The 26,416-nt window shown below is 25.9% G+C and overlaps 1 pseudogene; it reads left to right on the forward strand.

Annotated features, from left to right (window-relative positions):
* The first annotated feature begins 1,050 nt into the window (after positions 1-1,050).
* On the forward strand, positions 1,051-26,416 carry LOC145836679 (mannosyl-oligosaccharide 1,2-alpha-mannosidase IA-like; annotated as a pseudogene).

Consider the following 26,416-nt stretch of genomic DNA (forward strand, 5'->3'; position numbering starts at 1 on the left):
ATATTATTATGGGATTTGACAAACAATCATCTAACGCCCCCAGGTGGTCATTTAAAAGACAACAGAATATATATGTTGTTACAATAGCAGGTAAGAGCAAGTTTTCTTATGTTAATAGTTTTATATGTTTTCTTAGCATAAGAAAGCTATTAAAACTTGGAATTTTTGTATATTTTTGTAACTTAGATGACAACAAAAGTCAGTAAGTGACCTAAAAAAAAATATATTACAAAACTAAAATATTACTCAAATAAGTTTAGGTATAAATACATAGTAAAAAGCATAAGTGACTTAACTTTATGAATTATAATTTTTTGCTTAGAAATATTTTCGTATATAATTTATGTTATACGTATATTGTTTATTGCACAACAAAAAAAGCGCAATTAGTTTTGGTCCAAGGACCTGGTGTACAAAAAAACTTTTTGGTTATCGCATCATACACCGGGAATGCAGTTTAATGTCTTGTCCAAGACAATATATTGCAAGTTCGGGCTTCATTGAAGTCTCTAGAAAATAAATAACTTTTAAGCTGGGTATTGTAAGCCTAATATTTTTCAATATCTTTCTTAATCACATCATACATTTTAACATAATGACTAATTTATTGACGACTAATTTAAATATTTAGAAACATGCGAAAATGTTGATGAAAACATATAAAACATCTATGTTAGATTTTATATTACATTAAATAAAAAATCTTTTTAGTGATGTGATTGCGTAGGAAAAGAGTCAACTGACTGAAGAAAGTTCTAAATCAGAATATATTTAGAGAATGACAAAATTTAAAGCTCGAAATGTAAGAGAAACTCTTAATAATCACAACATCAAATGGCAAGAAATTGTTGCTGAAAGTAAAATCTCCTATATTTGTTGCAGTGTTGGATCGTCTTGCAGCTTAGCTTCAATAACCGAGTGTTGTAAAGAAATCAATTCAGATGAAGATGAAAGAAAAGTCAAGATCGTAAAAGGAAGAAAAAATAAGGATGATGAAAAGAGGCTAGAGAAAGCAAGCAGGCTGCTGGATGCTGAAAAAATTTCTCCAACATGATTCTTGCAGATGTTGATCCAACTGGGGAGTGGTTTTCCAAAGACTCAAAATTTAGTTTTGAGTTTGAAGAAAAGAAAATGTTGAAACCAACACCATCGAATTGATTATGAAAGACTTTTTGAACCCGATTAAAGCAGGTCTTTTCAGTTTAATTCTAAAAATGACATTGAAGTTTAAGACTTTATAATTGCAACAAAAAGTTATAAAGACAGATGAAAAGTATTATTTCTATAACATTTAAAGGCTTAAACTAGAAGATTAGTTTTAAAAATTAAAACAAAAGTTTTTAAATTTTCTAAATACTAATAAACTATGTATAAATAAATAATATCATACTAATTAACAATGTAAAGAAAAAGGGTAAGTGTAATTTAAAGAAACTCAAACTAACATATTAGTTTTTGAAATGCAATTCTAAACGTGTCTTACTAAAATATCTAAAGTGGCAAAATAATATAAGGCCTATTTTGCATTAATCATTAATAGAAGAAATCTCTTTTTAATCTGACAATTTAAAGATTTGTTTAGTTTTATTTTATAATATTACAACAAAAGTTCTCACATTATAAATAAGAAGAATAATATCACTTTTATCTTTCAATTTTTGTTATCAAAACAATGTTTCACTTGTTGGACATAGATGTGATTTTTTAAATTTTTGGTTTGATTGTCTAAATTTCGAATTAATACATAGTTCTTGTATCAAATACAAATGTTTATTTAAATGATAAAGATTTTGCTTGTTTAAAATTATTGTTTCGAATAAATAATAATAACCGCTACTTGACGAATTTTGCTTAAATCCATGTAGAATCATTTATCAATCACTCCATGTATCATGCTTCATTCATCATGCAATTATCATGCATCTTGCTTTGATCAGGCGGAAAAAGTTATGCAAACTAGATATATATAAGCAGTGGAAAGAACGAGAGAGCAAGTCTTTCTCTGATTTCATGTAAAGAAGAAAGCAGCTCTACGTCACTTTGCGCTTTGAGCGTAAGCCGCCATCTTGGAAAGCGAGCTGAATCTTTAGCAAAAACTTCTTAATCAACTATTTGTTTGTTTTGTCTAAAACATTTACTTTGTACTTTACTTCATAACTTCGCAATTTTAACATCTTGTTCTATATACGTTTTTGCATACCTACTTTAACAACGTCGACGGGGCGTACAACTCGATTTGAATTGTTAACGTGCCATGAAGTACATAATTTACGCGACAGTAAACTATCTAATACTTTATTTTTCGGGGCGTTCAACTATATTTAAGTTGTTAACGTGCCATAAAGCTTCTAATTTACAAGCTTCGGGGCGCATAACTCGATTTGAGTTTTTAGCTTTCCATATTCACGATCCCACACCTACAGTGTCATTCAATTGTACCTCCAGTAAAACATTCCTGTTTGAGTGAATTTGAAAATTTAACTCCACCCGTAAGCCCACGCATACGGTGGCATAAACTTACTTGTATTTTTCACTCCTTTATTTCAACATCGTAATTTATTATTTCGCGCGCTCTACATTCGGTGTCAAGGAGGAAGTATAAAGTTGTCCTGAACAAGTAAATCGTACTAGCAACCATTTTTTCAGCACAACTAGAATCGTGAATTGCAAGAAGCCTTCTCAAGTAGTATACCTTTCTTATTGTGTCTTTTATTTTATTGTATTATAAAGAATACAGACACTTGTTAGTCTATATTTAAACTAATCTTATAAGTAAAATGGTTAGGGTATTAGCTATTAAACCCTCTTGCACTCGGTCGCAGACCAAGGTAGCAACTAAAGGTAAAGATAGCCCAAAAGCTATTGCGAATCTGGCTCCTGTCGAAACTGCCAAACTCGTTACGGAGGCAGTGTCACATAAAGCTAGAGACCCAAGTAGCCTGGAAAAATTCATATTGAACTGTTATAAGTTTGTGTTAGTGTTTTGATGTAACTTATAAATTTTTGTATTTACGTAGTCGTTGTTGTGAGAAACATAAGCTTAGTTTTTTTTTTTTGATATTCACTTTGAGATGAAAAACGCAATCGATAGAATTATCTTCTACAAATATTGAAAAAGTTTAAAATTTTTAGTATTTTTTTAGTCATATTAAAATCAACACAAAATTTCTTGATAAAAGTAAATGAACCATTCGTTGATGAACAGAAAAACTAAAAAAGTTTTTACTGCTAGTCAAAAGTTTAACTAAACTTAAATTTTTTCTAAAACTATAAACTAAACTTAAACTTTTCATAAACTAATCTTTACAAAATAGGATAAATACTTGAATTGTGTTACCACATTATAAATAAAATAACTGTGTAAATTTCATAAATGAAAACGATTACGTTCACCACGGAAAAAAAATATAAAATATATTTTGTATTTTGTACCTTATTGTTAATTAAAGATCATAAGTTTTAGGTCAACTGACTCTATTCAACTGCAAAATGGTTAAGTAAAAAAACTGTTTATGATTAATTCTGTACTAAAAAATTTAAGCTACAAAATTGAATATACTTCAGTCGAAATAGTAAATTTTTAAACACTTTGCGACGTAAGGATAATTCAGTGCCACAATATATGCTTTCATTAAAAAAATTTTATTAACTTTTTGAAATACTTATAAATTTGTTAAATTCTTAGTTTTTTTTACTTTTTTAATAATATATATTTTTTATTGTACGATAAAAAAACGCTCAAAAGTTTGGTCTAAGGACCTGGTGTACAAAGGAACCGTTCGGTTATCGAGTCGTACACGACATGCTTATAAAGTTTCTTACGAGCTATTACACATAGTTTTTTTGTCATTTAAATGTTTAAATCTTTAGTAATAAAACATTCAGTTAAACGAAATGAAAAAAAAATGAAATAAAACCAAACGAAAAACAACTGAATTTTGTGTTTAATAATGTACTATGAATCTTGTTTAGTAACATAATAACTAAAAACGTATACAGCTTTAAATTAACTTTTAAAAGGAGATAAACAAGACTAATAACAAACGTGTGAATACTTGAGTTATAGGTTACATTACAACCTCTTTTTAGAAAGTAAAATGTAATACGCTGAAATATTTTTACGAATAAATTTTATAAGTATTTTGTGCTAAAAAGGTAATTTTTATTTTGTATAGTAATTTAACTTGAGCAGTTAAAATATTTTAAATTTGAATAGTTAAATAAACTATTGTAATTTTTCTTTTAAATTTAAAGAAGTGATTTTTACAATAAATAAACATAACTATTATAAAATAAAGTATGAAGATAAGTACTGTACAATTTATGCTTTTAATAAAATACACAATAATAATTTTAACAATAATGATATTATTATCAAATTTCCTTCTATTTTAAAATATACTTTTTTCCCCATTTTTTGAATACTTATCCAAGTCTAAAACTGTAATAATAGAAAGCAAAATTTTTTCTTGGATATAATTTGATATGAATTTGATTATAAAATTGTCAAATCTTTACGGTTTACTTAATCTTTAAATTTTAGGTTTAGAAGTGTTAGACTAACTTTTTTAGGTTTATTCTACATAAAATTTTCTAAAAGTAAACATTTACATGTACCTATAAACAAAATTTGTTTAGCAAATTTTACTTTTAAAATTAAGATGTTTTCATCTGAATTAAGTTAGGACACAAGAAAAAAAAACAAAAACTAAATAAACAAAAATTAGAAAACACTTTAGTAACATTACAGACGAAGAACTGGTAGAAAACTTAAACATTTATTTAAAAAAAAAAAAAAGTAGAACTAATATTTTTGAGCAAAAATTACATTTCTATCCTTAATTCCAAGTGACACAGGGCTATCCGCAGGCTGAACAAAATCGGAACCGAAGTGGAAACAGAAGCAATTACTATCACTATTTTCTTTATTTTACTATTTTCTTATCAACCTACAAATATTTTTGTTCAGAAAATGCTTTATGTGTCAAACAGTACTGTACACATAAAATTTTTTACTGACGAGTAAAATTTTCTTCTACTTTTGATGTTTGAACTTTTGCTAAGAAACTAAGGCAGTTGGCCAGTTTACGGTTGTTAAACATCAATAAAACAAAACCTTCTTAGAATATTCTAATTAATTAATTGTTTAAATTATTACTAGTTTAATTGACTAACTTTTCCATTTTCTGTCTTACGTTGACTTTGAACTTTCTATTCCTTGCTGGCTAATGATTTCAAAAGAAACTTCTGAAAGTTCGATTTCACATGATAAATTTAAACAACATTTAATTTCATCATCGTTATCGTCTATAGCTTTTGCATAGCTGCTTTCAACCGATTTACTTTTATCTCCTTTATAACGATAATACTCTGGTATGTTTACTGTACCAAACAGTAATCTTCATTACAATATCTTCTTTAAAAAGTGAAAAAAACATAGATTTTAATGAAACAACATTAAAATATTTAAAGAATTTAAAACAGATATTTTTAAAGAAGCTGTAGTACTGCTTGAACTTTATGAGCAGTGTAACGCCGTGAGTCGATAAACTATTTGCTTAAATTTTGTTTTGAAGTAAAATAAGGTCAAAAATACCGATTAATTCTAGGTTTAAGTTGTTTTGGAACAGTTAATCAGTAACCGTAAATTAATGTAATGACATTCACAAATTGTCCCTGATTTGTATAGAAGTATTTACTTTAAAAGAAATGAAATGAAAGTAGATCTTTAAGATATTAATATTATTTTAATTTTTTTTTTGTTTTAATTGAACTTGTAGTTATTTCTTGAAAAAAACACCTTTTAACTTAAGATAAAAAAATATTTAAATTTTTTTTAAACTTTAAATTGTGAACTAAATTTTGACTATGATATAGTAACCTGCCAACTAGGTACGGACTTTGAACACAGCGCAAAAATGCGTACCCAACTGGCAGTGCGTACCTAGTAATTTTTGGTCTTTAATTACCAACTTTAAGTGTAATACAAACATTTTATAAGACACTAAATTGTACAAATAATTATTATACCAAAACTTACAAAAACTCATAACTTTCACCATTAAAACAAAATATATTTATCGGTGTTAGAAGTCTTGAGTATTTATTTAATGTATATATTTATATGTATGCATAATTTTACTTAACCCAAAAAGTTTTGGCAATTTAAAAAAACATTTATACTTTTTTTTTCAAGTTTAACTAAACTGTGTTTACTCAAAAAAGGTAGTTTAGAGTTAATATATATTACTCTCGCTTATTATCTAGCAATATTTGTGTTTTAACTAGTTGTCCTGGTAGAAAACACATCAACAAAGGATAAAATGATTTAGCGCTTTTAGTATGATGTGGTTTCCATAGTCAACTTTGGCAGTAATGGATTATAAAAAGAGTGCTTAACAGTTTTATAAGTTTAATTATTAATCATTTTGTTTATATTTTTTGTCAGAGTTACCACAATTTTAGGTTGATAAGGCCAAAAGGATAAATTCAGGCTAGCTTTAAATAGTTTTAAAATTTCGGATTGTTTTTATTTCATTTTTAAACACAGCGCTTTTTTGGCTAAAAGTTGTGTACCATACCAGCGGTGCGTACCTAAGAAGTTTGTACATAGTTGGCAGGTTACTGTATACTATAACCTTATTTTTAGTAGAGATTATTTTTTAATGTTTTTACCACACAAAACTTTTATTATCTATTTTGAAATCTTTTTAATACATGGTCTTTACAAGTGTAGAGTTTGAACATAAGTTTTATTAAACAATGTATTTGAATTTATAAGTTTTGTGAATGATTTTCACTAATCTTTTTGGATATTGTTTACAAAAAACAAAAATTTACAAAAATAGAATATATTTTTATATTTTTATTTTGTTATAAAAAATCGACTGTTCATCACTTAAGGAGTTTTGCTCAAAAACTATTTTTTTTTACTTTTGACTTGTTCGTACTAATATAATTGTTTAAAGTTTAATTGATTAGAATGACAATATGTATAACTTCCAAATTAGTTGCATAACTTTGATTGATTAGAAATTAAAAATGATATTAATAGTAACAAAGTTTAGTAAATAGATTACTAATTAGATGCAGATTGTTGCTAATATTTATAATCTTGATCATGAATTAATGCTATTATAAGATAAATGATATTCAGATTTATGTTGTAGACTTGTTTATAAGATATGTTAGCTTATATGTCATTAGTTCTTTGTGAAATCATTATTTTCTATCAGTCACACTTAAGATCTTTTTAAATAGATTTTGTTTTAATATAAGTAAAAATGTTACATTAAAAGTGTTAAACACTTAAATAAATAATAATATTGTATTGTAATATTATTTATTTCAGTTTTTTGGTTATAATATCAATAGACTTTATTAGTTTTCAGTATTTATTGATTCTGAAACTAACTGCATTTAATCAAAATTTATTAGAAATATAACCTTAAAACTTAAAAAAAAATTGTTGAGTTTACTACAACTTAGAACTAATCATATACTACAGGTTAAAAAGTTTTGAAAATGTTTGAGAATAAACTTATTGAGCGGAACTGTTTTGATCCTTGCAAAAAAGTGACCCGAAAGGTAGTTCTGAATGTTTCAAGATGCAATGGGCAACAAGTGCAAGTTTCTAATGGATTCAAATCAACAAATGTTAAAGTTTATAATTCTTGTTGTTTTTATAAGCATTTATATTTAAATAAAACAGTTTTACTTAAATATCTGCTGACATTAAGCTGATAGCTTTATTAGTTTTGTAAGCAATTTTTACTGAGGTATCAATTCTTTTTTTAGATTAAAGTCCAAATATTCTGAGAAATTTAATGTTGGAGAAAACAAAGTTGGATTAAATTACAATGGAAAGGCTGTTATTGACACTGACACACCAATTTCAATAGGCTTTAAGGGCGGAGATAAAATATGTGTCTATAAAAAGTAAATATAGTTCTATGAGTATTTAAATTTCATAATTTAGAGTACAATGCTCATCTAAGAAATAAATGCCCCTAGATATAAAATTTGTGACTATTTAATGACTTAATCTTACTTTTAAATACTCTATTTTTATAGGACTTCTAAAAATAAGGGCCTAAAATCAAAATCAGAAAATGAACATGATTCAGCTAATGGTAATTGTGTCGACTCTTCAACAAATTTTAGTACAAATGCAACTATTGAATATGATTTTAATAGTGTAAATGAAAGCAAAACTTTGAAAAGTAGTAAAACACTGTACCACAAAGTTAATAAAAACAATGACTTAGAAAGGTATTACTTGAAATAATAACTAAAACTATTAAATGTTTAGAAACATGATGCTTGAACATATAGTGAACTGTTATTTCAATTTAGTTAAAAAACAATGTTTATAACTAGGAAAATTTTAGTAGTAAAACCATACTAAAGCTTATCGTCTGTATAACAAAATTATTTTTTATAATTTAATTCTACTAAAAAAATTATTTTCAGATTCGAAACAGCCACAGCTAAGTCTATTGGACTAAAAGAAAGAGACAATATTGATTGTTTTGACAGGTAATCTAATTTTAATATGATGTATTTCGTAGCAGCAGCTAATTTGGACAGTTATTTTATAATATAAATTAAGTTTTTATTCTAAAAATGTTATAAATCTCAAATGAATAACGATTAGTAACTTTTTAGAATATCCAATCTTTATGTTTGATCTAAATATACTAAAACAATATACTATAAATAATTTAACGTTTAGGGATTTTGTTAAGAGCCAAAGACTTTTTCAAACCTGTGACGAAAATGAATCTAGTGGTTTAAATTTATCATGTGAAATCAAACCTTCAGAGGTTTCTTTGAAAATCATTAACCAGAAAGGAAGAAAAAGAAAGTTCAGAGTCAACATTAGACAGAAAATGGAAAAGTTAGTTTGTCAAACTCATAAAAATCAAAATTATAAATTACATGAAATATTCTAAGAAGGCTTTGTTTTAATAATATTTATCAGCTTTGTAATCGTAAACTGGCCCACTACCTTAGTTCTTACCATACTTTAAGGGTAGATAAAAGTTTAACTCTTAAGTAAAAGCTTTCGTAAGTGAAGTACAATTCGATTTAAAAAGATTTTTTTCTGAATAATAATATATGTAGGTTGATAACCAAATACTGCAAGAAAGAAAATATTGGAAAGAATTGCTTGTGTTTCCGGTTCGGCTCCAAATTTGTCCATTCAGCGGATAGTCCTATGACCCTAGGACTAAAAAACGGGGCCCTAATTTATGCTTCGAGTAGTCAGGGCTACCCGAAAAAGCCAAAATGTAAAAAAAAGACGACTCGAAGCAACAACTGGAAGAAAGAAGCAAAGAAAATGGACGAAAAGAAGAGGAAGTATGACAAGGATCGTGAAGATCATTATAGAAAAAGAGGGGTTATTCCAATTGCTCAAGTGGATTCTTCCCCTCCCCCGGCCCCGCAACCTGAAGAGGTTTTGTCAAATTACTCATTTTGCTGTTTTTTGCTTCTGCTTCTACTGATCGTTGTTTTTCTGATCTTTTTCTTTGTTTTTACTTATTTGTACAGCAATTAAATTATTGCTAAAATTCTTTAGTTGTACTACTTCTTTTTGTTAGAAATAATTGTTTAAATTTTCTTTAACTTCTTCGTTTATGTTGTTACTTATAAATTTTCTCGTTTAATAAAAATAAAACTTCTTAAAAATGTTGTTTATATATTTGTTTTGGTTAATTTTACGAAAAACAATGTAGAATAAATCTATGAAAATTAGTCTAAGTTTTACACTTCTCAGCCTATAATTTTAGGATTAAATAAACCGTCAAGATGTGACGGTTTATTTTAACAACTAAAAAAAATCAAGCATTAAACAACATTTACAAGTATCTTTAAAAGTTAGTAAAAAGTTATTTAACGAAAGCATATAATTTTGGCACTTATTTATCCTTACGTTGCAAAAATTTAAAACTTTATTATTTTGACTGAAGTATATTCTTTTTTAGAACTCAAATTTGTCAGAATAAAATTATTCTTAAAATTTTTTTTTTACTTAACAATTTTGCAGTTTAATAGCGTCAGTTGACCTAAAACCTATAATCTAAAAGTTTACAATAAGGTACAAAATACAAAATATTATTCAAAACTTTTTCCATGGTGAATGGAATTGTTTTCATTAAAGTATTTACACACTTATTGTATTTATTAAGAGAAGTTTGGTTTTTATTCCATGTTACTTTCACTTCAGTTTTTCTAAACCAGCGTAGTTTAACGCGATTATTTAAATAAGTGAGTTTGTTCAGTATGCTGCTGATCAAATAATCGAATTTTATACTATTCTAACTTTGACCATAAAATTTGTAGATTACACAAAAAGATTGAATGCATATTTTAACCATTTAATAATAAATTATACAACTCTGAACATTTGCAACTGTAGAACTTCAATTACTTTGTACTTTTTACTCTTAATAATATTTATCAGTCAATAAGTTTTTCAAAGAAATATATATCTAACAACTGTTATGTGATCAAATAAGTTTTTTTTTATAGGATTACAGAGGTATGCAGCATAGCTTTTCTGTTTATCATCGCGCATTTATTGTGCTTGAGTTTAGTTTTTATCTCTTGTACTGAACTTTCTCAAGTTAGTGTTAGTGTTTTGATGATCTTAACTTATAACTTGTATTTACGCAATCGTTTTTGTGAAAAACATAAGCTTAATTAGTTTTGATATTTACTTTGAGATAAAAATGCAATCGATAGAATTATTTGTTACTAATATTAAAATAATTTTAAATTATTAGTATTTATTGTAGTTATATTAAAATCAACAGAAACTTTTTTAAAGAAAGTAAATGAACTCTTTGTTTGAATGAAAACAGAAAAGTTTTAAAAGGCCTTTACTACTATTCAAAATCCTAGTGTACGAAAAATATTTAAGTTGTGTTTCAACATTATAAATACAATAAGTGTGTAAATACTTAAATGAAAACAATTCCATTCACCATGGAAAAAGTTTTAAATAATACTTTGTATTTTGTACCTAATCAAACAAAAAGTTTCAGCTAACATTGTCGTGCAATTCTCTTTATATAATATTACGTCATAACATTTTGCAATTTATATTTGATAATAATTCTAGCTGTAGCTCATTCGTTTGGTATACTATCAAAATCCACCCGATCAAAATCCACTCGATTTTTTTTCTATGTTTTTCTATATTTATTAACTTATTTCATATACTTTATTTATTTTTCTTATTTATTTTTCACTATCACTGTTATCCCTAACCCTTACCCTCGATCGGTAAGCGGCTCTCGAATTTGGCTTGGTGGATTTTGATGGGGTGAATTTTGAACGCGGGTGGATTTTGAACGTTTACCCATTCGTTAATAGATTGCATTGCAGGACTAAGTTTGTTCTAACTGAAGTTTGTTTTCTTCAATTACATTGTTGGAAGTAAGTTTTGTATTTAGCTTCAAGTTCATTATACAATTCTTGACTTTTTTTAATCAGATTTTCTAGATTTTTTTAGATTTAAGTAAGTTTAAGTGTATATTTAGTTTATTAGTTAGTACAGTGCTTATTCACTTATCCAGACACGTTGGGCAAGATTTTTCTGTAAACATGTCCGGATAACCAAATTTCCGGATAAGTACAATTTTTTTTTTGATTTTATAATATAACTGCTGCATATAATGCAACGCATAATAAAAGTGTTATAACAAAAACAAATACATAGTAATTGTGAGTAATATATAATAAAATGATAAATAATAAAAGCTAAATTTCAAATAAATTAATTCATTTATTTAAAGTAGAAAAACATCAGACTTACTAACCCTCTGAAACGATTACGTTTATTGAGGGTCAAGCAAGTAAAATTTATCAATTGTAATCCCAACTGCCTTAACTATTAATTTTGAAAAAAGATTAATTTTTGTTTAAGAGAAAATATAAGTAAAAAAATTAATTGATTAAATTAAAAATTTCTAAACTGAATTACTTTACATGCTAACAGATTAATTATAACTAAGGTAGTTTCGAACAAAGATAGAATATTATCTTTAGTAGTATTATTACGTCATAATAATGAACAAAGTTGTAGAATTTATAAAACATTTTAAAATAAATTTACAGCATAAGAGCTAAAATATTTGTAACATACAAAAATGTTAGAGTTTAATATTGAATATTTTTTGAATATTCTTCTGACTGAAGCTGTCCGGATAAGTGAGCGTCCGGATAAGTGAATAAGCACTGTACTTTTATTTCAGTTATATATTTGAAGTTATATGCATAGTTATATGTTTTTATTTTATAAGATACGTTCTACTTTGTTTGCTTCTGAACACCAGTCTCCGACACCACTTCAAACAGCCTCTTATAAAAAAAAGCATATAACATATTATAATCTAAAAACAGTATCTGATAGGTCATTAAATTTGCTGAAAATAAGTCCATATGTTGCTTATGATCAAAATTTAACTTGCACTCCCTATAATCTTATAAATCCTTAAACTGGTATTATTCTGCGAATCATTAAATGTATTGAAAACAATAAAGGCTCACTACTGAACCTTGTGGAATTTATTCAAAAGTTTGTTTTATTTGTCGTGTTTTCAAAATCTTGATTACTTAACTGTCATATGATGGTAGTACCATCTTTGCGCTATAGACGGATTTTAATGGTACAAAATATGGGTCAAATTCATGCTTACAAGGTTAAGCGTCGAAAAAATGAATCCATATACATGTGAAGTTAAATGTAACCTAGGTTTTTTATCATTGCATAATAGTTTTACAAGTGTGTTAACTTGACTAATTTAGTACATTAACTTCTTTTTAAATAAAAGATATCAGTTTATTTTCAAACTTAAGAGATGAGTTTATGTAAAATATACTTGTAATTATAGTGTACTAAATGTATTTTAAAAATTTATTGCAAAAATAAAATTATATAAGTGTTGTTGTATTGCAACAAACAGAAAACCCACATAATACTTTAAAATTTACAAAATGACTCGTTAAACTTATTAGAATCAGAAAAAGCTTTAGTTAGCTTTAAATTTTATCAGCCATCTAGTTATGCCATAACTCTAAAAGCTAATTTATAGTATTATTTCATCTTTTAAGTGCAATATCATTTATAATCTTTAATTAATCTAGGCTAGTGGTAAGCAACGTGCGGCCCGCGACGTGTTTTTAAGCCTGGAAACAATTTGTTCCAACCAAATAGAGTTATTTTTAATAAAGCATGTTTTTAAATGAATCTTATTCTGGTTATTAGATTACATTAGTTCTTTCGGTTTATGGTGATAGTGCGTTAAATTGTTTAAGTGTAATTTGTAAAGCACAAGTCTATTTCTTAGATGTAAACTTGCATACTTTTGTTTTTTTTCTAAGATGATAATTAATTACAAGTTTAACCTTATAGTAATTTTAAATTTTTAAGATTTAACTAAGTATTTTTTTTCATTATGAGCCATTTGGTTAAATCCGGCGTTGTTTTAAATACTAAAAAAAATATTTTTGCGACTTTATTAGATTAATCTAAGTTAAGAGTTCTAACTGTTTGCTTTGAAACTGAAATTATTTATATAATTTTATAGTAAGTAATACATTTTGCTTAATACTATCAACACTTGACCAAAATTTTTTAACACAGTAAAACAGTATTAACAAAGGAAGTATATAAATCACCGAAAGCCTTTGTTTAACTTAATTCTTGTGGAAGAAAGTTTTAAGTTGACAAATTCATTCAAAGCAATAGAACATCGGATAATATTTGATGCTAATTTTAGTGAATTGGTTTAAGTGTAAAAAAAAACTGACTCTTTTTTTGTAGTTTAGTACTTTTAAGCTAAAATGATGAGTGTTTGTAAGCTTGACGGTAAATACTTTTATATTTTCGTTTAAGGATCATGTAATAAAAATACAACCTAATTTATTGTTATCTTCTAAATTAAACGTATAATTGAAATATACTTTTAAAGTATTAAAACGTTTAATTTATTCAAGGACTTAATTAGACTCAATTACTTAGTATTTTTGTCAGTAGATAAATAGGTATTTATTGTTTTATTTATACAGTGTTAACTAAAAATCTACGAACTTATCTATCTGAAACTTAGAATAAACTTAAAGAACTATAATGAAAATATTTGAAAGTTTTTATTTTATAAAAAAGTATTGTTTTTTTATAATTTTATTAAATTTTTGATAAGGAAAAGCTGGGTTATAAAACAAATTATTGTAATGTTCATAAAATAAGTTTTAATATGTATAATTTTTTCTAAGTTAAGTTATGGGATACTAGTAATTGACATAATAAGTTAAACAAAATAACAATAAAAAACTGATAAGTTATATAAACTTTTAAGTAAAGTTTAATCTATTTAGTATAAAAATAGTAAGTTAATGTTTATCGAGTAAATCTGCTGAAAAAGTGAATTACAAATATATCGAAATACTGAAAGTAAAAGAAAAACTAGATGTTTTTCGACGTTTCGTTTAGGTTTGTAAAAGTATTTGTACCCAAAAACTAAGGTTTTTAAAATTAAAAAAAAATTGGACCCTTATTGACATTAACAACTGGAAATTATAAATATATAAATAACTGTTATTCAGTGAAATTAAGCTTTTTTGTTTGATAAGCAGAAATGATTAATATAATACAACAACATATACATAATATCATTGTTATACTTATAAACATCTTAGTTAATAAGTTTTAAGTTTTATAGTTAAAATATATATACTTCAGTAATAAAAGTACTACCTAAATTATTGTTATCTTACTAAAATACTATAACGTATAATTTAAATTTACTTTTACAGTACTTCAGTATATATAGTATTTTTTTAAATTTTTGAAGTCAATAATATAAACTTTGACGTACTTGTCATAAACATTTTTGATTTTCCAAACTAAACAAACAATATAATTTCAGCTATATCTCAAATAGGTTTTGCTTTTTCATTTTATTTTAATGTTTTTTTTAAATACTTTATTAGTTTTGTTATTTTCAGCTCGGTTTTTATTCTTAAATAAATTCATATTGTTTTTTAATGACATCGTTTTACACGCCAAGAAGATTGCTACCATTAATAGTAGCTTGCTTATTTGTAGTGTACTTAATGGTGTCTTGTGAACAGAATCATATCGCACGTTCTAAATACGATCACGGTAAGTATTTTAAACAACAAGTTTAAATATTTATTGTGAAAGCATTCTTTCATTTATAGTTGTAAACTGTTTAAAATTATGATAGTTTTGCTTAATTTGTTTAAAGTTTTTGTTGAAATAAACTTTATTTAACTTTATTTTTTATGTATAAACAGATTATTTAACTTATTGTTTAAAAGAGATTTGTACAATAACCTATCTCACCATTATGTATAAATTAAAATTAATACAGCATGTTTTACTAAAATGTTATTTATACTTTTACCAATTTCTTATAAATATTTGCACAACTGTGATTTAAATAATTTTTTTATTGCAGAATCGCAGTTTGATAATCCGTTCAGCGGTGAAACTTAGTAAATGTCTGATTTTGTAACATTAATTTTTCAAAAACAGACTATTTCGGGTTTATAAAACAATCAGCTTCTCAAGCCTCTCAGTTAACTGATGATAACCCTCAAACTGAGCTTGTTTTGAAGGAGTTAAACGACCTTGAGGTAGATACAAGTTCGTTTAAATAGTATGGTTAAATGATCAATCCTACTCGTCTGCTTACTTTTGTTTAAGGAGTTAATTGTATTTTTCATTTAATACCCATTTTTTTTAATTTTTTTTTTTTCAAAAGTTTATTTGTTTGGTTACAATAACAGTGGTTTAGTCTAGATTGCAACATTTTCCTTCTGATATTCTTTAGATTATTTTTAAAGATTACTATTTTGAATTAAATTCAGAAAACTTACAAACTTTTTTTTGAATCTTTTAGCATGACGATGTAAAAAGGAAAGCTATAGATGTATATACTTTAATTGAAAATTTAGTATTTGAATAGTAAATAGAGATAACTGTTTCAAGCAAACTTTGGGCATAAGGTCGAAGAACTAAATATTTTGAGCGTCTTTTTTTTTGTCGTCCAATAAACTATAATAATGAAAAATTTAGGCTCAAACTGAAAACTTTAAAGTAGATGATTATGTTGATATCCAGTCTAAAGAGTCTTTAACAGCTAAATCTTATGACTTTAACAGAGGAACTCCTACTGATCCGGATATTTTAGAGAAGAGAAACACGATAAAAGAAGTAAAGTTTTATACAAATCATTTGTGCAAGTACTATTTCGTTTTTCGCTTAAAAATAAATTACTACTATTCAAAATACTCTTTGATAAGTTATAAAATAATAACAAACTATTTTTAATGGAAATTTAAATACAATTAGCAGAAAGGACGTTGTTTACAAAAATAAAACAGGAATCACTAAAAATTTTTAGTACAACGACTAAAAATAAAATTTGTGTTTCTTTTCCAGTTTATAAAACTATACAACACATTTTTTCACACTTATTTATAAAATTTAGTAATGGTTTTGTTTATAATGAAAGGTTCTTCGTTCACCGGGTGCTGAAACTAAATTTTTTGAGCATTTTTTTTTGTCGTTCAATAAACAATAGTACAAAGATCACAACTTCTAGAGGAGAATTAATTAGTTTATTCTATCAAGACTATAGTTAGTAAATTAAGTTGTAGTCAAAGACCCGTGAATAAGATTTTGTACAACTACTGACGAGACCTTTGACCGAAACTTAGTTTACTAATTAAATTAAAGTCTTGAAAGAATAAACTATGTATATACTTTACACCAGGTGTGATAACGTTTTATTAGATTAGCGTTTACACTTTGAACATCTTCACTAGTTTTTCACTTGACTTATTTTTTTATAAAGATGATGCAATTTGCATGGGATGGTTACAAAAAATACGCTTGGGGAGCAAGTGAGGTCAGACCTGTTTCAAAACAGAGACGCAACCCTGGTTTCTTTGGAAAGTAAATTTGGTTTTTCATTTTCTTATCTCTTTATTGTGTTACTTACATAAATATATATTTTTTGCCAGTTTGAACGTAGTAAAATAAATAAAGCTGTGTTCACAAATAATATCAACCAGTTTTTAAAGTTCTATTGATTATATATATATATATATAATCAATAGAACTTTAAAAACTTATATCTTTTTTAATATACAGGTCCGACGTAGGTGCAACTATAATAGATTCACTTGACACATTGTATTTGATGGGAATGATAAAAGAATTTGATGAAGGTAGAACTTGGGCAAGGACCCTCAAATTTAATGATGTTAGTAATTTTATTGTACTTTTTTTGAAACCATTTTTTAAAGACCAACAAAGTTTACTTTAAATATTACGTTGAAATCTCAGTTTACTTTTACTTTTGTTTTTTAATTTATAAATAACATACTTATGAACTCATTTTAAGTAAAATTTTTTTGTTTAGATATGTTTAGTTTTGTTTAAGTCGATAAATGTAAGTTTTTTTTTACAAAACAAAAAACGTTTTAGAGTATTCAACTTTTCGTATATTTTGAACAACTTACATTTTTGAAACTATTTAGAACTAAAATTGTTTGCTAAAATCCGCTAAAACTTAAAATACTAAAAACATAGTAAATACTTGTACGTTCTAGATTTATTTTTAAGCCCTACTAAACTAATTGTAAGCCCAAACTAAAGTTATATAGAAAATTCTTTCAAGCTAGAAAAGAATTATAATGAACTCACCACACGACCAATAAAAACAGCATCCGAGACATCCTACGACCGGTTCCTTATTAAGGAAACTGGCTGTCAAAACCGCTACACCTGTTTGAAGAGTCTTAATAAAGACAATACTGTTCGTAGGTTGTCTTGGACGATGTTGATGTTGGTTATGAGGTGAAATTTATTACTTATTATTGATGATGCGAAATATTTCAGCTTTTTTGATGATGGCTGAAATAAATACTGGCTTAAGCTAAAAAAGTTTAAACAAAATTACTTGTTCACAAAAAAGAAAGCAGCTACGTGCATACTTTAGACCAGTGGTTCAAACGGTGCTCAGCTGGGCACAGTTTGAAAATTTGAGAACCACTAACACAAAATTTAGTAAAACTTCACGATATTTGTAACTTAATGTTAAGCTTCGTGATTTGTTATTAAAACTTTGGAAATTTTTAGTTTTGACTAACAAAATTTTTGTTCTAAAGTAGGGGTGGGCAACGTACGGCCCGCGGGCCGGATCCGGCCCGCAGAGTGAAAATGACCGGCCCCCAAACCTTTTTTAATTTTAAATGGAATCCGGCCCGCGGATAACATTGATCCGGCCCGCAAGTGGATGATCCGGCCCGCTAAGCATTTTCAAAATTTATACAAAATCCGGCTAGCCAATTTAATTATTACAAAACTTGTACAAAATCTTTTTTTAACTATTTCATTAAACAAAACTGTAATACTTTGACCCTGAAAACGTTTGTTAAAATGGCTTATTATTTTGTATAAAACACTATTTTGTTATAGTATCTTGTTCTGTTTCAAGTCAGTTGAAGTAATCCTTTCTAAAATTATCCAAAAGCAATTTTTTGCTGAACTAACTTTGATGATCTTACCTACCATAATGTTTTCATAAAAAATAGACGTGTCAAAAATTGCTGTCTTTTCAAGATAAGTATTGAGTTGTTTTTTAAATGTTTAAAAAAGTAAAAAAAAAAATCTTTTTAAACATCAACAAATTTTTAAATCAAACTGCTCAAATTTAAATTTTTGTCAAATGTTTAAAGTTTAGACTACCATTTGCACTTTTTCTCATATTGTTTTTTCATTAAGGACTTTTTGATTTGTGAGTGATGACCAATTGATGACAATAGTTTCACTTGATAATAAGTTTGGTCGTCGTTTTGCAGACTTTTAACAATTAAGTGAAGAATTCGACACTATTTCATCACCGTCAACGTTTGACACCAAAAATTTACTTAGTAATATTGTTAGAACTGTTGAACTTCAATGTGGCAGTACACAAAAAGAAAAAGTTCAAAACTAAAAAATTGACAGATTTTATGACTTACTTAACAAGTAAAAGTTTGTTAATTTAAAAAAAATGACAATGAAGTTATTTGTTCTGTTTGAGTCTACATATTTTTGCAAACAAACAATCTTAACCATGTATATAAACAAAAGTAAGCTGCGTTCAAATCTTACTGATACCAATTTGCAGTCATTACTGTGAATATCTACTTCAAATAAACTTCCAGATTTTAAACAACTTTTTAAAAACTTTTATGATCCAAAAATGTCTCATTGATTTCTTTTTAGTGTAATTATTCTTGCTAAATTCTTTAAACTTAACATTTAAAGTATAATGTGACAGTTTTATGTTTTAGTTTTTCGTTTAGTAATATTTTCACTAGTGAAATTGATCTTAATCTAAAAGTCTACTAAACTGAAATGTTTGTTATGCTAAAAATATATATTAATTTCTTTTTTGTTTCAATATTTCATTATTTTATGTTAGTACTCTTATTAAAGTATTTCAGGTGCACTGTTTGATTAATATTTTTAAATTACAGAATTTAGTTAAATTTCGTAAGTTAGTTATAACTATTTGATATTTTGAAAGTAAAAGTGTTAAAACTTCAAGCCAAAGTAATTTGTTTTCTAGGCTTAACTGTTTTTTAAATAAGTTAATAAGAAAATTTGAAATCAAACATAATTTTTGTTGCTTTTATAAGATTTTTAGATATATTTTATGTATCATTTATCGAGCCAAAGTTTGTCAACTTCTAAAGATGACCATGGAACTAGTTGTGTTGTTCAATACTTCATACATTTAAAAACAAACATTTCTGATCATAAACATTAACAAGGATAAGCTATCTTAAAACCTAATCGGTATTTCAGTGCACTTGCAGATTTTCCAAAACTTTTATGCAACTAGATTTAAACAACTCTAATACATGATCACCCTTAAGTGTTTCATCGAGATCTTTTATTTATTTTTTTTTGCTTTTTATGGTAAAACTGTTTATTATATCAGAATTATTTTTTGTTTGTTTCTTTTATACATGCAAAAAAATGCAATGAATCTTCTTTAGCTTAATTAAATTAAATAACAGTAGTTTAATATTGTATTGTTTGTTAATTTTTGAAAAAATATTATCACTATAAACTCCAGAGAAGGATTTCCAAATTAACTAATTTCGAACAGTTAGCAATTTTTTATGTTTTTGCTTGAAATGTTAGGCTCGAGTAACTTTTAGTAACCGAATTATAATTTTTTTAGGACTAACTAGTAATAATTCGGTCCAGAGTTATAACATATATAGAATTATGAATACTTAACTTAATTTAACATAAAATTTCGTACTTGAGAACCTTGGTAATTAATGTATTGATTCAAAATTCTGAAATACCCGATCAATAAGCATCTAACCGGATCCAAATCTTTTTGAAATTAGCGTCCTTTCGGATCCAGATCTTTGTCTAAAATTTGAGTTTAGCCAGATCCGGATAATATGTTTAAAATGGGATCCGGATCTAAAAAAGGATCCAGCTGAATCCAAAAGATAACTAACTTGAAATGATCCGGCCCGCTGAGGACTATGTTTTTCTGGATCCGGCCCGTCAACCATTTACGTTGCCCACCCCTATTCTAAAGTATTTATCAGTTAAGAATTTTTTTGCAGAATCATTTCTTGTCAGTGTTCGAAACCAACATCAGATTTATCGGTGGACTTTTGGCCGCTTACGCCCTTTCTAATGACGTCACGATGCTAAATAAAGCAAGAGAAATTGCTGATCTAATAATTCCGGTTTTTGACACACCGACTGGAATACCTTATCCAAGTTTCAATCCTTTCACGTAAGATTTGTGATGTTAAACTGAAGTGTTGTTGTTTTAATTAAAATATTTATTTTTATTTTTTAACTAAGAAAAAACTACGAATTTTATCTTTTTTTTTAAAGGTTGGTATACTTTTGAGGTTTAACATTTGTCTTTAATATTTTTATTTTGTTTTATTTATCAAATAAGTTTTTTAACTATTTGTTCTATTCTTTTTTTTGTTAATTGATTTTTAAATGTTTTAAAATTTAAAGAAGTTTGAATTACAAATAAGAAAGCTTAAGCTTCACATTAAGTTACAAATATTATGAAGTTTAACTTTTAACTCAGTTTAGGTTAATTAATTATTTGTTTATATAAAATTAATATCAAAGGTACATAAAATTTATATAGTAATATTAAAATCTTTTTAAGTATCTGCTAGAAATATTTTAAATAAAATTTTGAAAACTTGTTTTTTAAAACAAAAGAACAAAAACTATGTTTAAGATAAGGTTTTACCGTGCTTAGATTAATACTTTTCTTTAAAAATAATGGCAACAAGAATACACATTACATTAGTTTATTTTTTTGAGTTTTTGTAATAAGTATCAAAAAATCAATCAGCACCTTAAACAATTAACAGTAAAAAACCAGCATCCTCTAAAACTACTACTTTGGCTGAATTAGGAACGCTTCATTTGGAGTTTGCCATGTTGACTAAGTATACAGGTTATTTAAAGATTTTAATAGTTATGTTGAATAAAACTCTTTATTAAGAATAAAATTATAAAGATTACCAAATTACTGATTTCTTAGTTAGAAATTTCCTTTATGTGAAACGAATAATCATAAGTAAAACAGCTTTTTAAGTACATATTGTAACTTCAATCAAATTATACAGTTTCGTATATCCTAACAAACATAAAGATTAAATAAAAAGATGCTCAAGCAATACACCTGGTGTAAAAAAAGACCCTTTGGTCATCGACCTACACACCTCTTGTGTATTTAAAGTACTTGAACTACATTTAGTAAAGAAACTTTAAAAGTATAAATGTTAAAGTTTAAAAAAACATTACAAACATAAAATGGTACTACTATTTAATATTAGTGAAAAAGAAAAGTCTGCAGTATTTATAAGTATGCTTAAATATTTAAACCTGTTATATTACAAAAAATAATAATTTTAAAATATAATGCTAATAATAATAATAAAATAAATCTAAAAATAAGCAGTTATAAAAGATAAAACATTTAAATTGATAGAAAATCACTAGAGCTGAATAACCACGTAGCACGATCTTTTACATCTATAAAAATTTTCATAATTTTTAAATTGAATTTTTCTCTTATCGTTTTACCAATGACCATCACTTTTATTTTAATGAATGTAGTTTTAATTAATGAATGATATTCTAATGTAATATGTTTAAAAAAAATTAACAGGAGATTCAAAATACCTTGAAAAAGTTATGAAAACCAGAGACTTTGTTCAGAAAAAAGACAAACCAAAAGGACTCTACTCGAATGTAATCAACATAAAAACTGGTGCCTGGGTAAACCGTGAGTACATTTTTAGTTGTCTTTATACCACCTCAACTAATTTTCAGACTATTTTTTTATTTTTAACGTTTTTTGAAATAATGAAAAACCATAATGTGTCAAAATTTTATAAATTTCTTTTTATTGAGTTACAAAAATAAAATCTGTATTTGAGTATTTGATTACTTTACGTTTTGAAAATAAAAACATAAGTTTATTTTATTTTAAAAACATTCTCTAATAAATATTTTTTTGATAAAGATAGTTTTACTTCAGCTGTTAAGGTTTTCTACAAATAAAGCTATCAAATTTATTTTTTTTTAATCGAGACTAATTTTTTTTAGATATTTTAAGTAGAAATATCTTAACAAAAATTTTTCTACCTTTAACTACTTAGTTTATACTTTATTGTATGCTTCATAACAGAACAAGTGTCGTTAGGAGCTTTTGGCGACAGTTTTTATGAATATTTGCTGAAAGCCTGGATATTATCTGGTAAAAAAGACACAACTGCCCGTCTTATGTATGATGAAGCTGTAAAAGTCAGTTTAAAAATTTAGCTTTTATAAAACCTTAGTTGTTTAGCAGCTATTATCAATTTGTGTATTGTTTTCATTAAAAATTAACTCTCGAAAAATTAGAATTTTCAAAAGTTTAACCTTGCTAGCTACTTTGCTTTTTTTAACTAAATGTAAAATGATCGAATCTTGACAGTATAATACAAATAAATATTAAACATAAATTTTGATAATATAGTTTTTCTGTTATTATTTTTGTTTCTTTTAAGAATTTTTTTGAAACTGCATGTCTTTACATTTATATTTTGTACTTAGTATATCTAATTTAAAAACAAATATGTTTAACATTTATAATTTTTTCATTTATTTAAATATTTTAGCACGTAAAACCTAGGTTACATTATGTATCAATTAGCTTGTAAAGTTTAAAAAGTAAGATTTTAAAACTAAGTAAAACCACTCGGCTATAAAAAAAAATTATATTATTTTTTTAAAAACTCATAAATCAATAGAACTTTCTCTATAAGTTTATATTGTTATTCTAAAAAATTATAACAAACATAGTATAAAATGACCTAAAAACAGTTAAATCAAAAGTATGTAATTCTTTTTTATCTAAAAGTGGTGATAATTTTTTTTTTCATGTATACATGTTATATGTATAGATGTATGTTTTTTAACAATATCAATATAAGTAAATTTAATTAAGTTAATAATTTGCTTTGATAGATCTGTATTTAGTTTTAAAAGATTATTACTAAAAGGCGATAGAAAAGAACATAATAACCACTTCACTCGGAGGACTGGTTTACGCGGGAGATTTGAAATACGAAGTGTTATCTCAAAGTATGCAGCATTTGGCCTGCTTCAGTGGAGGAATGTTTGCATTGGGATCCGAGGGTAGTTCAGATCCTGAACATTATATTAAATTAGGAGCTGATATCACCAAAACTTGCCACGAATCATATGATAGATCACGTTAGTTTGTATTATATTTATTTTATTTATAAAATAGAGTTTAGTTGTATATTTCACTTGTTTTTTGATGTTAAAAATTTGAATCAGTATAGATTTTGCATAAAAATAAGTATAATTTTATGAGAGTTTATCTGTTTAAATAAAACGTTAATCAAAATTAAAAACAAACAGCAACTAAGTTGGGACCGGAGTTTTTTGGATTTGAATTTGGTGAGGAAGCATCTTATAAGTATCAAAAAACCAAACCATACATACTGCGACCTGAAGTTATAGAGAGCTACTTCTACATGTGGAGACTGACTAAAGAACAAAAATATAGAGATTGGGGATGGGAAGCTACTCAGGTGTTTAGAGCAACTGTTGTTTTTAAGTTACTGACTTGTTTCTTCATTACTGGGAGTTATTAACAATTTTAAGTATAAAAATATATTATATAAAAGATATATTTTTTGCTTTTGTAAAATATATAATAACAAATAGTGTAAACTTTATGTTTAATACTTATTTTACGCACCTTGTCACACAAACTAATTTGTTTCTAGAATCGGTTATTAAGTTTTTTTCATTAGTACAGCTTTGTCTAGAATATTTTCATAACAGGCACTATTGAAGCATTGTAAATCAGATGCAGGATTTAGTGGATTGAAAGATGTGAGCACTGGAAAAAAAGATGATAAACAAGAAAGCTTCTTCTTTGCTGAAACATTAAAGTATTTTTACCATGTTCTTAATAAGCTAGCTAAATTATGTATATATCATACTTAACGTTAAATAATCGCAGAACAGCTTATTAATCAAACTTCACAGTTTAGATTACTATAGTCTATTGGTTCAATTATTTTTTAATTGTAATATGTATTCTAAATATTTATTAAATTTTATCTATTAAATGATGTACGTTAGAATTTGGTAAAGAGAAAGTAATTTTAAGCTACTGAAAATAAAAACCCGGAATAAATTTTGCTTAAAAATTTGATATTTAATTTTGTATGATATAAGAAACAGGTAAGTATAGGTTGATGAACTTTTTTCTCAAACTAATGTAAAACTTTTAGAAACAATTAAGCTTGGTAAATAATTTCTCTCATTGCTTGTAACTTATTCAGTTTTCATCGTTTGTAAGTTAATTTTTATTATACTTAGTTTTAAAGAAATCATTGTACAGAAAAATCTTCTGTACAAACAAATTTATTAGTTACAGATATTTACATTTTAAAATTCAGCTAAGGTGCTTGTAAAAGTTGGCAAACTAGAATAAAATATGTTAAGACAGTTATCGCTTTATAGTAAACTGTCTTTATAGACTGCTTTTTAAGAAATATTTAATTCACAAACGTTTTTTTCTATATACGTGCTGTACAATCATTTCCGACAAAATGGTGATAAAGAAAGCTAGTTATAATGTTTTGTTCAAGAAGCAATTAAAAGTTTATAAAAATACTGAAAAACAGTTTTATTTTAGTAAAAAAAGTATTTTATATTTTATGTTAGTAGCTACCTACACCACAACTTTTATGAAACCATTTCTGTCGGTTCATAAAAAGTACTCATAAGCACATGTACAATATTTTTATGATACGTTTCGTAAAAAATAAATATTTTTTTAACTTGGCTACAGCTATTTCTTGTATTACTTTTGAAGACGATTGTTTCTAATTTTAGAATTTTTAAAGCTTAAATTAAAACTAAACTAGCGTACTACTTTTAATACTTTGCATAACATCTCACCATACATATACTTAACTTGTATAAAAAGATTAAATTAAATGCTTTATCAAAACTTAAAAGTATTTCAATTATTTATTATTTTGCAAACTTAGTTATGTATATATCATACTTACCGTTTAATAATCGCATAACAGCTTATTAATCAAGCAACAACATTTAAACTCATATTAGTTGTTGTCTCAACTTTTGTAAATTATAGTATGCATTCTAAATATATATTAGATTTGATTTATGAATAAATGCATGTTAAACTTTGATAAGGAGACAGTAAAATTTAACCTATTGAAAAAAAATCCAGAATAAACTTTGTTTAACATTGAAACTTTAATATTGTTATTTGATGAAACAGAAAAATGTAGGTTGATAAAGTTTTTTTCTTAATCTTATATAAAACTCTTAGAAACAACAGCTTAGTAATTACTTGTTTGTTTATAACTATCTACAATAAAGTTTTAGCTAAAATTATTTTGCAACAAAAGCTTTTTAACAAACTTTTTAATATAATTTTACTGTACAATTATTAACAGGTAAACAGTAATTGGAAATTTGAATATTTTTTTTAAGGAGCGATTAAAAATTTATAAAAGAAACTGTAATTTTTTTTAGTATATAAATTGTTATTTAAAAGTTTGAATATTATTATTTTATTTTAAATCTCATTTGATTTTGTCTTAAATATAAATATTTTAGAACAAAAATATTTACTAAACATTAAACAATATTTTTTGTAGGTACTTGTACTTGCTATTCTCTGAAGATGACCTACTAAATTTGAATGAATGGGTTTTCAATACAGAAGCACATCCATTACCAATAAGCACGTAG

Source organism: Thalia democratica, chromosome 5, assembly GCF_965202585.1.
Source record: "Thalia democratica chromosome 5, ktThaDemo2.hap1.1, whole genome shotgun sequence".
Lineage (NCBI taxonomy): Eukaryota > Metazoa > Chordata > Thaliacea > Salpida > Salpidae > Thalia > Thalia democratica.